Below are 15,628 nucleotides of genomic sequence, written 5' to 3'. Positions count from 1 at the left end.
CAAAAGCTGCAGCACCTCTGCTATGGAGACAGGCTGAGAAATCTGGGATTGTTCAGCCTAGGAAAGAGTTGGAACCAGATGAGCTTTAAGGTTCTTTCCAACCCAAACCATTCTATGATTCCAGACATAATTCCCTGACAGAACCATTCCATTCAAACATGTTCTTCCATGCCTCACATGCTTTCTTGTTCCCAACTATATGAAGACTTTGCTAAGCTTTCCCAGGTCGTTACTATGCAATTGGTCTGCTGACCACTACCAGCTAAAGGAGCTGGATCTTGGCCCTTCTTTCCAAAATATAGTACCTTGAGGCAATAATAAAAGATGCTTTACAAGTGCACAAGCTTTCAGTTTAAGATGTAAAGAGATATGGAAGACAGGTAAAAGAATTAAGTATCCATAGATTATATATACCAACAGCCAACGGTATTTTTCCCTTTCATAAGAAAGCCCTCTAATTAGTAGGAAAATGCACTTAAAAACATCCAACATAAAAAAACCCAAGCCCTTTCAATAAAACTTGCACTGACTGGTGACTTTTTTCTTTTTTTATCCCCAAACCATGTATTCACCAGTTTTTGCTTAAATTACTGACAGCTTTCACTGAATGGTTTGAAGTGATTTGGTTTAGGTGTATCCATGTTTTTCCCTCCAAACCCATCACATCTGGGTTGCTCTGTTCAACTCAGCAAAGCGCAAAGAAGAAATATCCCATCCAAGTCAATAGATTGGATCCTGGTTTTAAACAGTTGAAGCTAAGGCCAAGAATGGGTTATCCACAGTCCTGGTAAGCATATCCTCTGAAGCTGCTCTGAGCAAAGTTCATACCAGATGACCTCCTGACACCCCTTCCATCTAAACCATTCTGCATTAAGTAGAGCAGATTCAGTGCATCAAAAGTTCTCTTTATCTTATAAAAATGTATTCAAACACACACAGGAGAGCCTTGCTGAATCCATCAGCCTTTCCATCCGAACACCTGCTTTGAAAGTCTACTAATCAGTTGAAAAATGAGTGGAGAGTATAAAAAAGCTAAAATCTAGCATGGTGTTTCATAGAATTATGGAATAGTTTGGGTTGGAAGGGACCTTAAATATCATGCAGTTCCAACCGCCTGCCATGGACAGGGACACCTTCCACTAGATCAGGTTGCTCCAAGCCCCGTCCAACCTGGCCTTGAACACTGCCAGGGATGGGACAGCCACAGCTTCTCTGGGACAACCTGTGCCAGGGCCTCAGTACTGTCATAGTGAAGAATTTCTTCTCAAGGTCAACTGCTAGTACATTTTTCAGTAAAATATATCCACTAAACCATTTCAGACATTCCAGAAACCAAAAGAAACAACTTGCTGTCCTCCTTCATCCAAGCTAAATCTCACCCAAAACCTTTCATCTTTAGCCTACAAGATTTTCCAGTCCGTTGAGGTCATGTGTTTTCTACTGCATCTTCAGCCATGGATCTACAGGGCTTTGCAAGTGAGTTCTCACACAGCCTGTGACAAACTAACACCACAGCACCTTTGAAGTGGTCATCATTTAGCATGTGAAACAACCATCTTTCAATACGTCCCTTGTTCTATTTTACTTAAGGCTCTAAATACTTCATCAGTGACTGCTGAATAACAAAACACATGAACAAGCGTCCACCATGAAGGCAGGACGAGAAAGCAGCCCTGCTTTCCTCATTTGAGTGGGATCCAGACCTACAACATGAAGACAACATGGCTCTGGGTTTGTCCAACTTCATTCCATGCTGCAACCATAGGTTCCTCTCCTGTCTCTCCACCACAACACTTTGTTCCATTGGAACAGGTTGCCCAGAGAAGCTGTGGCTGCCCCATCCCTGAAAGTATTCAAGGCCAGATTGGACAGGGCTTGAAACAACCTGGTCTAGTGGAAGGTGTCCTTTCCTGTGGCAGGCAAGTTGGAAATGGATGATATTTAAGGTCACTTTCAACCCAGATCATTCTGTGAGTCTATGATTCAGGCAACTCTTTAAAGGCAATACTAATTCTCACTCCATTTTCCCTTTAAATTTGATTTTGTTTAATAACTTACACACAATTTTGGCCATCTGGAAAGCCTGTTCTTCTCCTTAACTACTTTTTCATGTACTACTGTCTGATTTATACCCAATACCAAATAAGAGTTGCTGGAGATACAAAGAGAAAAGCCATTTTGCAAGAGGGCTAAATCCGTTTGCCAGTTAACTGATGCAAATTAAAAGGTCAGAAAAACAATCACTGTATTTGGAAAGAATAATTTTACACAACTAAGACCTCAACAGAAAAAAAAAAAAAAAAAGAAGTATTAACTTTGTTCCAGTAAAGCGAGTTGTCTTATCTACCCATGAGGAAGTTTAATAAACAGCTTTCTGTACTTCTAAGGTTTTGAACATGTGCCAGGTATTGCAGGGATCTCACTCATCGTAGATGAAGCTGCAGGGCTTTAACTGAAAAGCAGAAAGTGTCAAATATGTTTTAAAAAACATCTGAAGGAGAAATTGATTGGGTTTGTTCAGTTACCTGATCGATAGCAACAGACAACGCTGATACTAAAGTCACATCTGCAAATTGCTCCTACCACTACTGACCAAGGCCAGGGAATTAACCTGCCAGCTCCCACAGCCCAAGGTACTCCCATCAGACTGGAAAGGCTCATTATGGAGCCCAGGAGCCCTACCAGGCTTGCTAACTCGAGGCAAGGGCAGCTCTGGGTGCTAACAGAGGCTCGTAGGGAGTGCTGCTGCAGTCATCGAAGGCAAGGAGAGGTGCAGAAATAACGCCAAGGCTGGAGCAAAGCAGCTGCAAAAGCATTTTAGGGACTACCACTCAAGTCTTCTGGTCTTGACAGATTGTTCAGCAGTCATCCTCAGGAATATCTGAAGGACTGAAGAGACCAGGCTGAGTTTCACTGCCACATAATTTAGTTTTTCCCAGTTGAGAGATAAGCAATGAGGAGAAGCTGAGATGGAGGGCTGTTAGGTCCCTAAAACCCAACTATCTCCAGATGACACACAGGAAGAGAAGAGCCCAATGGAAAGGAAAAGCTGTATTTATGTATGTAATACCACATACAAGAGAACTTCTTTCAGTAGGTCTCCAAAACAATCTCATATGGCCATGAATGCTCAACCTGCCACAGGTCTCCTACAACATCACTGCCTGTTCTTCATTCCCCTGTATCATCACAACACAAAGCCCAGAGGTCCCAATTTTGATATTTATGCAATCAGAATAGCACTTTGCTGGCAGAAGTTCTCAGCTGGACCACTTAAGGAGCTTCAGGCTGTGGAAATCACACAAGCCAAAATCTCTCCCTTGCCATGACTTGGCCATCATCAGCTCTGGGGAACACTGAAGTGATGCAGACTCCCACAAGGAGAATAAACCTGAAAGCTCTTTAGCAGATGACACTTTCCAAGAGAGCTGTAGCTATCCCACCACAGCACATGCAAGCAGGACTCCTGGTTTGCATCCCGAAAGCAGAAGTGTACTTTAAGGGGAGAAAAAAAAATCCCAAATCAAAACCTGAAACATTTTTCTATCCCCACACAACCCAGCTCCCCAGGTACCCACTAACTACATTTTGCCAAATTACTCCATAGCTTGTTCCTAGCCAAAGGAATCATTAGATTTACGTCCAGAAACTCTCAAGTCATTAACAACCTTAACTGCACACATTATATTAGTTTTTAATAACTTCCTGATATAGATTAGATCCAACATTTTTTCCTCCCTCACTGGCTGAACGTGAACTGCACAAACACACTAATTTCTGGAACAGAACCCACATTCTCAGAATATTCGGTTTCTCTCATCAGGGTAAATTTGGTTTCAAGCTAAACAACATATAAATAATTATTTACACAGCTCAGTACTCCTGCAGTGCTCAGGTTCCTTCCAGCACCTCACAGTTATCTTAAGAAGTGTCTACCATCATTTGCAAACTATTTTGTCAGGCTGATGCCGAAGGGTGATAACCGCTTGCTTGCTCGATGTCAGCTCCTTGGAAAGGCTGAAATTGCATGATGTTTCCAAAGGACTATACTTGAAGCTATCTCTGAGTAATCTAGGAGAGATGATCTCGAACAGAAGACAGTAACTGGTTTGAAGAGCTGTGCAAATGCTAATTCTTCAGGCTGGAAAGAAGACGCATCTTTGAAGGTGGAATTTAAGCTGTCACAGGTTCCCTATTCCAACAAACTCAGCTCCTACAACACTTTAAAAATAAACCCCTAATCTGAGACCTCCTGCAAAGAACAATCTTGATTTTAGGAACAAGAGACTGACTATTAATTCTTTCCTACTTTTTTTTCCTCTCTACTCAATGCCAGTGACAATGATTAAACAATGACAAATGGGTCTGTATAGGTACCACCATGAAACAAGCTGCTGTCCAAGTAAACCATAAGTGATGCACAAAAATGCTCATGCAGCAAGCGATGCACAGACACTGGTGGCCTCAAACCCTTCACGATCACTTGAACAGCTGCACACTGGATTACAAGTACGTGGTATGGTACTTTAAACTGTTTACTTTCTTACTGTCCATCATTAAAATGGGCTAAACAACAAGCACCAGCAGTTTGGGACAGATGTTCTAGTCTTGTTTTCCTCCACAACAAAATGTAATTTAAAAAGACTATAGGAGAAAATTTAATAAATAAAATATATAAATAATATTGCATATAAAATTACAGAGTTCAAAACTTCTCATTAAAATTTTAACACAGAGAAGGTGTACCAGAGTCCAACTTCGATATTAATTCCTGTCTGGACTTCCAGCACTTAATTATCCTTGTCTTACATTTTTAACACTAAAGATGCTCTAATGTCCTGGCATCATAACAATGACAGGACAGGCATTAGACACTGTGAAATCCCAATTCTCTTGATTTCAATGAACTTGGAATTTCAGTTACATTAGACCTCAAATATAATTTCACAAGGGCCTGGGTCATGCTGAGTCAAGAGGGCTGGAGCACCTCTGCTATAGAGACAGGCTGAGAGAGCTGGGCTTGTTCAGCCTGGAGAAGAGAAGGCTCCAGGGAGACCTTACAGCAGCTTCCACTGCCTAAAGAGGCCAACAAGAAAGCTGAAGAGGGGCTTTTGACAAGGGCCTGTAGGGACAGGACAAGGGGGAATGGCTTTAACCTGACAGAGGGGAGATTGAGATGAGATCTTAGGAAGAAGTTGTTCCCTGTGAGGGTGGTGAGGCCCTGGCACAGGTTGCCCAGAGAAGCTGTGGCTGCCCCATCCCTGGCAGTGTTCAAGGCAGGCTGCATGGAGCTTTGAGCTGGTCTAGTGGAAGGCGACCCTGCCCATGGCAGGAGGGTTGGAACGGGATGAACTTTAAGGTCCCTTCCAAACCAAACCATTCTGTGATTCTATGATTCTAGGCTTGGCAGCAAGCGTAAGATGAAGATGCAAAGTATTCTGCATCATCACAGGTACACAGCTCTAATAAAAATGTCACTGTCCTCAGGCCCTATGATTTCAGATCTGTATCTCATCACCTTTATTGAATCCAAATTCATTATATCTAGAAATAATTTAGAAGTTTCTGAGAAGCTGACTCAATAGGTTTCTTTAAAAAGGAAAGCTAACGAAATAATTTTAGGATGTTCTTTGATGCTTCTTGTCTTAATGATTAAATCAATTGGGCCAATGAAGGGGAAGAAAGAAATGAAGACAACCTTCTGAAACAACCACCACTTCAAGAGGTGAAAACTGTTTCCTCACTGCCCTCATTACTCACATCATTATATGAGACTTTTATACAATGCAGATAGCTCAGATAAACAGACTGGATACCAACACAGAAGTACTGTGCTTATTATAATCCCTGGCTGACAATTAAATAACAGAAAGCATATTAATAGTAAGAAAACAATTATGCTGAAGTTATAACTCCATATATTATAGAACAGTGTAAATCCATATATGCATAATATACTAATATGTAGCTATAGCTACAGAAAGAAAATTCAGTAGTAAAATGGTAATTTCGAGGACTCTAATGAGTGAAAAAAAAATCCTCTAAAGTAAATCCTTCAACACTGCTATGTTACTGCACACTAAAATACAGAACTGTTCAAAGAGTTTAAATGCATTTTTATCTTTTTTTAATTATTTCTGTATCATACTAAAAAAAAAAATAGTGAGACTTTCGGGAAAAAAAAGCAAGCAACTAAATAACCTAAACTAAAAAAAAAACACACACACCCCCCCCAACAAATTACTTGAAGAAGTATGAATGCTTCTGGAACGCTTCATCAGTCAGGCCCAAGGATGGGAAATGGCTTATGCTTCTTTCTTGTTCCACCAAAGATGGGAAAGGTGGGTGTCAGGCAAAAGAAATTCCACATATAAGAGCATCCAACACGCAAGCTGCCACTGCACCCACCAAAGTACCTGTATCACCATGGATGAGGACCATTAAAGGAAATATATAGCCAAAGCTTTTAAGATGACATGCTTATCAGCCTGAATACTTAGCCATTATAATGCCTTAGAAATAAAGGAATACTGGAAGTAGAGGGCCTGTGTTTATACAGAAGAGCTATAGTGAACTTAAAAGCTTCAAAGCTCTCATGTCTTTATGCTTTAAAAAAAACAAATAATAAACACCAAAACCAACCAACCAACTAAAAAAACCAAAACAAAACAACCCTCTGAGATGCCCTACCTATCTGTATTTAAAACTTTAGCTATCTGAATGCTTTGCCTGAACTGATTCCCAATGGAAATTGAAAATTCTCTCCCCATTCTTTCATGTACTATTTCAGCATAAACATTTCACCAACAGTGCTGCAGAAGGTAAGCAAGGGGATGCTGAGGGTGGATGTCCCACCCCTGCAACAACCATGATGAGACAGCCATCCTTGCAGGACCGAGACAACAAGACAACCTCTTCACACTTCACAGCTACTAGCACTTGCTGCCAGATCAGACTTTGTCATCATAATTTCACATATAATGCCTATTCTGTGCTATAAACTGGCCTTGACTGGGCACTGGGTGAAAAAGCAGCTCCAGACAGTGGGCAGACAACTGTATAAAAGAAACAATAACTACTCAAACAGAAAAGTCAAGGGTTAACCAAAGCTTTTCCCTTTCTCTGCTGCAGCCTCAATTAGCTTGTGAAATCTCCTACCACACAGCTACGCTCCTTTAAGCCTGTTTTCCAGTAATTCTAGAGAAAAGGGATTCCAGCTGCACACTCAGACTAGCAAAGTGTCAGGGCTAATATACATCCTCCCACTCCTCTGCTCTCACATCCATCGTGTTCTACTGGCAGTTCAGAGCAACCCTGAAAATACATCATCTTGCTTGTTTTGTGTGCGGTTTGCCATCAAAAAAGGCAGGGAAGGAAAGAGGCTTTTCAGAAGTTGACTATAGCCACGCAAGTTTGATATAATGTTATAAAAGAGGGGAGTAGGGGTGGTGGGGAATTGTTTATAAACTGCTTGAAGTCAATCCATCGAAATGTGCTTCCTGCAAAATATGCCTCTTGCAGAACTTCAGATCCTGCAGGCAAACCAAGCCCTTAACATTCAACCTTCTCACATCCATCAGTCCAGAGACCAAGCTCACCACTGCTCTGATCCTTCCAGGGGAACCAGCTCCAACAACAGTGGATTTGGCTGAGAATTTCCACCTGTGGCTAGTGGCAACGTGAACAAGCCATTTTCTGTGAAGCTCCTCAAACCAATCCCAAACCACTGCCTTTCCTTTTCGGAATTAAAAGCAGATGGTAAACAAATCAAAGGACAGTTATCTAAACTCTTGCTGAGATTCAACATCTCTCTTCATTATCCAGCTGAAATATATTGTTTTCACATTCATACTCCAAACTCCAATCTGTTTATTGGTTTGCAGTAGTGGGGAATTTCCTTCTCCTTTTCCAATAGCAACTTGGTAACCACAGCGCATTTGGCAATTTCTGAGACAATATTCCTTTGAATCATTAACCAAAAGGGGCTGGAAATGAGAAACAGCTACACTGGAGGTGGTACAAAGATGCACTCCATTGTAGAAACTTCAGCAAAGATCAAATCTCCTGAAATAAGTCCTTCATGTCTCCATTTAAGGGAAGAATTTGATCTACTCTTTTCTGACAAACAAGCTAGCAGCAAAGCAAAGGATTCAGAAGTGTCACCTCCAATATCCATTCAGAACCTGTACAACATGCAGGCTCCAAATCACTTTGATCTATCAAAGAACAGCACTTTTTATGGGTAAAGTCACCTTAAGGAAACCAGGGGCTGTAGACACTTCAGGTGGGCATGAACAACGCGCCCAAAACACGAGTGAAGCTGAGCTCTCCACACCCCAAAGGGATGCTCCTCTGGCCCACCCCATGGTGCTGGACCCTCCTGGCAGATGCCATACCCACACCACAGGACCACCAGACCTTGGCTGCCAGGGCCTTTTTAAATTGCAGACCCATGTCTAAAAGCAGAGGCAATCACCATAGTAAGAACCAAGGCGTATTTGGGCAGAAGATACCAGGGTGGAAAAGCACCATCCTGAGGTCTCCAGCAGTCCACAGGTCCTGTACCTGGCACACTAATTCCTCTATTGAGCCCAGAAATTCTGATCATCTCCAATTATACTTCATTCAGGTAACTAGAAAGAGAACTTATAGGAAAATACGGATCTCAACTGAAGCATCCCTTATAAATAATCCCCAGATTGCTCCAGCAATGTTTATACTCCACACAAGAGCACTCCAGCTGCGATTTGCTGTATAGAAACACAGCCAGAAGGGAGAGAACATTGCAAATCCAGCAAAAAAAAACCCCAAACAAACCACTGTCTGTTACATGTATTAACCAAAACTATCTTCTAACCCATTAGGATGGCCTCTCAATTTCAGTGCCACCCTGAGCTATACAAGAGGGTGGAAAGAAATGAATCCTCGTTCTCACCTGAGCAATGACATGGTTATAACTAATTGCAGTAGCAAACAACTCAACAAGACAGCATAAAGCAGAAGGGAGAAGGAAACTTTGGAAAACCTGGGCAAGCTTCCTACTTCTTTGGTTCCTGCAGGTGTAAAATGGGAATTATTGATGCAGACACCTTTTGTTTAGTGTTATGGGCTTTGCTTACTGCACCCTGTAAAGCATCAATGTCTCCTGCGCAATCAGCTTTGAAAAAGTGTCACAGACCTGGAAAAGGAAATTACATGAATCCAAACAAATGGTTAATCAAAAAGTTAGCTTCTGGTTCTGCAGCCAGAGAAAATAGACTTTTCTTTAGCAAAAATCAATCATAGAAATAATACAAACACCAGTGGCTTAAGTCAAAATAATAGTTTAGGTCAAACTGGACTTAGCACCTCAAGCATCACCCTGCTCATCTCAGCATTCTTGACTTTTAGTAGTTGAGCCTTAAAACCATGTACGTCATTATAGGTCTTCTGGGGTCTTTCATTGCTTCTGCAGGCACTTCCCCTCAGAGAGGGTTGCCAGAAGAAGCTGTGGCTGCCCCATCCCTGGCAGTGTTCAAGGCCAGGTTGGACAGGGCTTGGAGCAACCTGGTCTAGCGGAAGGTGTCCCTGCCTGTGGCAGGGCTTAGAACTGGATGGGTTTTAAGGTCCCTCCCAACCCAAACCATTCTGTGATTCTATGATTCTCCCAAGGCGACACAGGCAATAATAAGCTCAGCAGCACGCATTCTGGTCACATTCCCAAAACGCAAACGGGTACAAAGAATGGAACCTATTCCATTTTGGGGGCAAGATTCTCATATATCAGCAGCCAAAATCGCTGGACTATCACATAACCCCAGCTGTGGGCTAGAGTAGCGTTCTGGAAGTTTCTTCTTGGTGTTTTTTTCCCCAAACACACCAAATTGGAAGGCATAGCACCAAAACCTCCCCAACATGCCAGCAGAGTGTTGTTGAGCACTGGACTGCGGCAGGAGATGGTGTTAAAATAAGCTTTTTTGGAGATGAGCTTTATATATAAAATTTCCATGGTTACCTCCATGCAAGTTACTATGGATTAGATGGGTCTAACTACTTATTTTTTCCAAAGCCATTTGTAAGCATTTAAGAGATTTTTTTCCATTCTTGCCTCAAAGTATTTCATACCATTAGCCACTGTTTTTCTGATCATATACACTATGCATTAAGCCTCAACCAAAACTTCATTTAGTATTTTACAGTTTACAGGAACTGCATTAGAGATAGGTACGATAAGAAGATATATGTTTATAGAAAATGCCGAGCTAATCTTGACAGGCAGCAAAATCCTAGTGTGAATTAAAGGCTACAATATAGTATTTTATCATTCTACCAGATGAAACAGCTGTTGGATCAAACTGTTTTTTCCAGACATTCGAAGAGAAGTCAGGGGCCATGCTCGCATCGATAACCATGACTAACACCTACGCAACTGTGTTTAAACCATTATATTAATGATTGGTGTCCTGACTGAAGGAGCTCAAGCTAAAGTGGTGGCATTTTTAGTCCAAAGAATAAAATCCATAAGATTATCTAATTAGAGCTTTTTCTGCTCAGCATCACTTATGGAAGAATCTGGAAGGAATCTCTTGATTTGTATTTTTAGCAAAACATTCAAGGCTGTAGGACACGACTGCTAGAAGGCCACCTACAACCAAAGTACAGCAAGTCTAGGAGCACGCAGACCTACATGCAGATCTACATGAGAGTATTTAGCTGCAGATCTACATACTCTACACCAAGCTCAGTCACCCAGCTAGTTGAGCAACAAATACAAAACCTACCTATCCCAGCATTTCCTTCAACTGAAACTTCTGAGATACGGACTTTTATAAGCATCTGTGAGACTTATTTTCAATGTTATCCCAAAAAAGGTAAGTACTGTTTCACACAGGATGCCAACACATGACAGAAGTTCCCAGCTGGAAAGCCAACTGGTCCATAAGAAATAGACATTCAAATCAGCAAAATGGGTCTTGTCTTTCATGACCTGCACTGCCCAAATATGACAAAATGACAACTAGATTTACATGGTGGATTTTATATCCATCCAACAGCCAGCCTTGCTTTGTATCCCACACCCAGCTTCTGTTCTACCCCCACTCAAATACTCACGTCTTGTCTGTCCTTTCTTGGGCATAAAAATAATCCCCAAAAATGTAAGGCAGAGCAGACAAATAATTCATTTAAAAGGTCTTGGTCCTATCTGACTGGAGCTATGGGTGTGTTATAATGGAATTAAGATACAGAAAATGAGTTACACACCCCTGTTATTTGCAGTCCTACTTATCTTTCCTCAAACTGCCAGAGGCATCCTAATCCCCAGTTTCAAGAGAATCCTTTCTTAAAAATGAAAGGGAAGCAATTTTCAAAGCCATCCCACCTGGCTTGGACTCCAGGCATGCTGGCAGCATGGGTTTGGCTTACCAAACCAAGGTTGACCCCAACACTGGCCAAAGCCAGGCCGCCCTGTGCCTCCTGCAACAAAACCAACTAGCTCCTGTTTCACACTGGATTTCCATTGGCTTCACATGGCATCGTAATGAGAGGACAGCACGGAGACAGGCAGATGTGCCCCACAGCTGTCGTTGAAAAACAATACCCAAACGCTGAGAGGAGATACGTTTGGGAACGTGTGACTTTGTGCTGGATCAGCCAGTCCATTCATCCCCATCCTCCCTTAAGATCTGCTATTTTAGCTCTGCCATTGCTGGGCATGTTGCCAAGAAACAGTAAAGATGATTTGATTTCTGGAGGAGCAGTAGGAAAATTGCAAATCTGGGATAATACGATAAAGACATCATCTTCTTTGTGACTTGTGCCACAGAATCCATGGATATGATATGAAGATACTTGTCACTAAATGGCTTCTTTTCATGGTCTTATCACTCACTCAAGAAAAGCTTCAACAGATTGCCAGGACCTCATACAGCCGGAGGTTTCAACCACGGAACCGCTCCCTTAAGTTAAAACAGCTTTCCATGAAGTTTTAAAAGTGTCTGTCTTTTAGTTTGGACACTGTAAAATGTAATTTCTTTACCTCAGTACACTTTGAGAAGGAGATACAGATAAGTAGTGATTTTTAGAACTACTCTACTGAACAGTAGCATGCAGGCTAAAGGCAACTATTTTATCCCCAAAGATATTGCAAAGCAATAACATATGTAAACTATGCTTTCAAAAAGGAATTAATTTTTTTAGATCAGTTTTCAACAAGAGCATGGTCAAAACCATACAAGAATCTAAAGATATCTAACCAGAAAAAAAAAAAAATTAAACAAAGAAGCAGCCCTAGATTATTTGTTAAAGGGATCTACTCCCCTTCTTTTCCTTTCTTTAGAGGTTCCCAAGCGCCATTCAGGGTGGGCCAGGTAGCAGGACACAAACCACCGAGAAGATCCAGACCATTTACACCACAAGATGAGAGATGCGCGTCCTCTGCTATCTCCAGGTGGAGTTTTGCTCGGCTTCTCAAAGCCAGGCTCAGTGTTATCGAAGGGTAAGACAATCCAAACATTACCCATGCAAATCTACACCTGCACAGGGACATTGTGTTTTAAAAGAAATGGCTTTAAAGCACGTTAATAGTTGCTGAAATTCTTCATCTTGGGAGCAGCCCATCTACAAACATTTTGTGTTTTCAGTCATGCTAGAGCAAATTAACTCCCCAGTGTTTGAAGTCTGAAGTGAACTCGCTCCATGGTAATTACCTCCTGTTCTCCCTACAAGTAGCTGCTTGTGCCAGCCCAACGTGCTCTTGCTTCAAGAAGCGATGCTCCGAAGTGCCACTGTAGTACCGTGGCTGTTTACATTTCTGAAGAGAAGCCTAAAGAACTGTTTTCCTCCCCAGCTTTAGAAAACTCTCTCCAGAAGAACTTGTTTAGCAGAAGACCATGGAAGCTTTTGAACAACAACAACAAAAAAACCCAGAAAAACTGACAAACACCATTTCAAAACTGCTTCCTAGAGTGAGCCAGGTAAAATTATCTTGGATATGTGTTTTTCCCACTTTGTTAAGCCAGGCTGAAAGGGAAAGTTCCCTGGTGATTCAGCACATCGTTCGAAAACATGATGCTTTTATTAAGCCTGAACAAAGTGAGGCCTCTCAAGGAGGCACTTGATTTCTGAGCACCTGGAAATGTTCAAAGCTTTGCTGGGCACTCAGGGTGGGTCCATGCAGAACATCCACACAAAGAGAAGAGCTTTGCTGATGAAGGTACAAGCCCACAGGTATCAGCATAATATTGATAGCACCTCCAGGAAAAGGATTTATTGTCTTAATTTGGTTCTCCTAGAAGGGTTCAATACAGCATCAGCAAGTTAGTCCAGGCCTCAGACGTATAAAAAGATGCAAGGTGCTAGCAAAACTGCAATGTGCATTTCTCCCTTTCCAGCCCTCAGTTATCTGCCTCTCTCTTGCCAGTACACACCCTCCTCTTCTGAAGTTTTCACTACATCTGCCTGTTAAAAATTCACACTCTCTTAAACACAAAACACCCAGTACCAGAGGCCACCAACTCTTCATGTCAGGTAGTTTTATATTTTAGAGTGGTCTTCTCACTTTTCAATGTAACCCACACCACTGTGCAGCTCAGCAGCAGCAAATGGCCTTTCTCTTCCCCTTAGCTCTCCCCAGAAGATCCCAAAATGCACAGAAATTAGCCCAAAAGTCCTCCACAAACTTGATGGTCTTGGCATCTAGGAGATATCCTTGTGGTCCTAATCCAGGTCTTGATCTCCAAGCCCACATCACTCCCCTCTGAAGTTTTATTTCACAGTCCTTAAGGATGCGCGATATAAAGGGTAAAAACATGGAGAAACCAGAGATCAGAGACTGCCCCAGCAGACAGAAATTGAACTTAATATGCCTTGAGAGTGCTTTAATATAAATAAGTATTTAAAAGTTGATCAAGTGGTAGTAAGCTTTAACATGCTTACAAATATCTGCTCGCAGGAAAAAAAAAAAAGTACCAGGTAGGAGGATTTGGTTATACACAAAATGTACTCATTTCCTGAAATGAGAAAATTAAAGGAAATTTTTTTTTTCATGTAAGAATGTGATCTCTGAGTTCATTTTCCATGTAGGGATGTGATGATCCAGTTGATCAACTGCGAAGCTATCCAACTGTGTAGGCAAAGCTGGGGAAGCAAGCTAAATTCACCTTGAAGAAATACCGTAATAATGAACCTGACGCATTTTCTCCCACGTAGTGGGGCTACATGGAGATCATCCATAGGAATCCAAAGGCAAAACCCACTGGAGGGTGGGCCAGACAAACTACATCAAAATCCAGAAGCTAGGTTCAGGCGAATGAATGCTATTTACTAAAAAAGAGGATTGAGATCCTGTCCATCTGGCAAATATCTGAGACTTCCTCTTAAAGCTCTCTTGGCTCTGCAGGAGCAGGACTTTATCCTCTAAGGAAAAGAGATGGGAAACAGCTCACAAAACTCCTCTGTGCTGATTTTAGTCCCTATGGATGTGATTAGAGAAACAGTAGTTTCTTCTCTTTATTCCCAGCATAGGAAATAACAGATTGGGAGATGATGTTATCTTTTCCAGTTTGCCTCATAAGAATGCTAAAACTTTTAATGTATCAAAAACATAATCTGGCTTCACCTTTACATGCTTGGGATTTGGTAACGGATACACTTGTTTGACTCTCCAAAAATATGCAACTCTATCAGACAAACTGGGGTAAGGGACATATAGTGGATAATGGACATACACACTGGATGACAGACATACACACTGGATGATGGACATACACAGAATCATAGAATCAGATAGGTTGGAAAAGACCTTTAAGATCATCAAGTCCGACCATTACCCCAGCACTGCCAAGTACACCAGCAAACCATGTCATTGAGGGCCTCATCCACACATTTTTTTAGTATTTCCAGGGATGCTGACTCCACTGCTTCCTTGGGCAGCCTGTTCCAATGCCTGACCACCCTCTGTGAAGAAATTTTTCCTAATATCCAGTGTAAACTTCCCCTGTGCAGCTTGAGGCCGTTACCTCCTGTTCTATCACTTGTTACTTGGAAGAAGAGGATAAGGATACATATGGGACACATGGTAGTAATGCAAAGTTTGCAAATGATGGACCCATGTCATAGTTTCACCCCAGGTGGTAACTAAGCACCATGGAGCCAATCATGTGCCTTCCCAGTGGGATGGGGAGGAGAACAGAAAAAAGGTAAAATCCGTGGGCTGAGATAAGAACAGTTTAATAATTGAAATGGGCCTGTAGGGACAGGACAATGGGGAACGGCTTTAACCTGACAGAGGGGAGATTGAGATGAGATCTGAGGGAGAAGTTTTTCCCTGGGAGGGTGGTGAGGCCCTGGCACAGGTTGCCCAGAGAAGCTGTGGCTGCCCCATCCCTGGCAGTGTTGAAGGCCAGGTTGGACAGGGCTTGGAGCAACCTGGTCTAGTGAAAGGTGTCCCTGCCCATGGCAGGAGGTTGGAACTGGACGAGCCTTAAGGTCTCTTCCAACCCAACCATTCTATGAACCTATGATATAAAATAAAAGATAATAATAACAATAGTAATGAAAAGGAAAAAAGGAAAGCAAGGAATAACCCCCAAGACAGACAAGCGTTGCACAATACAATTGCTCACCACCTGTTGACCAATGCCCAACCCAT

The 15,628-nt window shown here is 42.0% G+C and overlaps 1 protein-coding gene across 8 annotated transcripts in view; it reads right to left on the bottom strand.

Annotated features, from left to right (window-relative positions):
• NCOA1 (nuclear receptor coactivator 1) overlaps positions 1–15,628 on the bottom strand; it is a 185,926-nt gene that overhangs the window by 131,902 nt on the left and 38,396 nt on the right. The window contains exon 1 of one of the 8 annotated variants that reach the window (XM_061350143.1): positions 8,936–8,958. The exons of the other annotated variants lie outside the window; for them this stretch is intronic. The gene's annotated coding sequence lies outside the window, so the exon portion shown is untranslated. Of the gene's footprint in view, positions 1–8,935; positions 8,959–15,628 lie in introns of those variants that run through there. 8 annotated transcript variants of the gene reach the window in all.

The sequence above is a fragment of the Neopsephotus bourkii genome, unplaced genomic scaffold (genome assembly GCF_033783945.1).
Source record: "Neopsephotus bourkii isolate Nb327-2 ecotype Australia unplaced genomic scaffold, CSIRO-AGI_Nbou_v1 NB_481, whole genome shotgun sequence".
Lineage (NCBI taxonomy): Eukaryota > Metazoa > Chordata > Aves > Psittaciformes > Psittacidae > Neopsephotus > Neopsephotus bourkii.
Note: the sequence above shows the minus strand (reverse complement) of the source record. Positions and strands in the feature narration are given on the sequence as shown.